We start from the raw sequence: 998 nt of genomic DNA, 5'->3' as shown, positions 1-998 counted from the left end.
TGGCTGTGTGGTAAGAAGCTTGCTTATCAATCACATGGTTCCAGGTTCAGTCCCACTGCGTGGCAACTTGGGTAAGTGCTTTCTACTATAGCTTCAGGTTGACTAAAGCCTTATGTGGGGATCTGTTCGAACGTACGTGCGTCCATTCGGCCTCCCTCTGCACCGTTCTATCGGAATTCGAACGTACGTGCTTCCGTTCGGCCTCCCTCTGCACCGTTCGTTTGGAATTCGAATGTTCGTCCGTCCGATCGGGCTCCTGTGCACCATTCGTGACGAATTGGAACGCACGTGAGTCCGTTCGGCTTCCCTCTGCACTGTTAGAGGGGAATTCGAACGTACGTGCGTCCGTTCGGCCGACCTCTGCACTATTCGAGCGGAATTCGAACGTACGTGCATCCGTTCGTCCTCCCTTTGCACCATTCGTGAGGAATTGTAACGCACGTGCTTCCCTTCGGCCTCCCTCTGCACTTTTCGAGCGGAATTCAAACGACTGTGCGTCCGGTCAGCCTCCCTCTGCACCGTTTGAGCGGAATCCGAACGTACGTGCGCCCGTTCTTCTTCCCTCTGAACCATTCAATCGGAATACGAACGTACGTGCGTCCGTTAAGCCTCTCCCTGCACCGTCCGAGCGGAATTCCAACGTACGTGCATCCGTTCGACCACCCTCTGCACCTTTCGAGATGAATTCGAAAATTCGTGCGTCCGTTCGACCTCCCTCTGCACCGTTCGAGCTGAATTCGAACGTACCTGCCTCTGTTCGGCCTCCCTCTGCACCGTTCCACAGAAATTCGAACGTTCGTGCGTCCGTTGGGCCTCCCACTTCACCGTTCGAGTGGAATTCGAACGTACGTTCGGCCTCCCTCTGCACCGTTCGAGCGGAATTCGAACGTACGTGCGTCCGTTCGGCCACCCTCTGCACCGTTCGAGCGGAATTCGTAAGTACGTGCGTCCGTTCGGCCTCCCTCTGCACCGTTCGAGTGGAATTTGAACGTACGTGT

The sequence above is a fragment of the Octopus bimaculoides genome, unplaced genomic scaffold (assembly GCF_001194135.2).
Source record: "Octopus bimaculoides isolate UCB-OBI-ISO-001 unplaced genomic scaffold, ASM119413v2 Scaffold_370699, whole genome shotgun sequence".
Classification (NCBI taxonomy): domain Eukaryota; kingdom Metazoa; phylum Mollusca; class Cephalopoda; order Octopoda; family Octopodidae; genus Octopus; species Octopus bimaculoides.
This window is presented reverse-complemented; position numbering follows the sequence as displayed.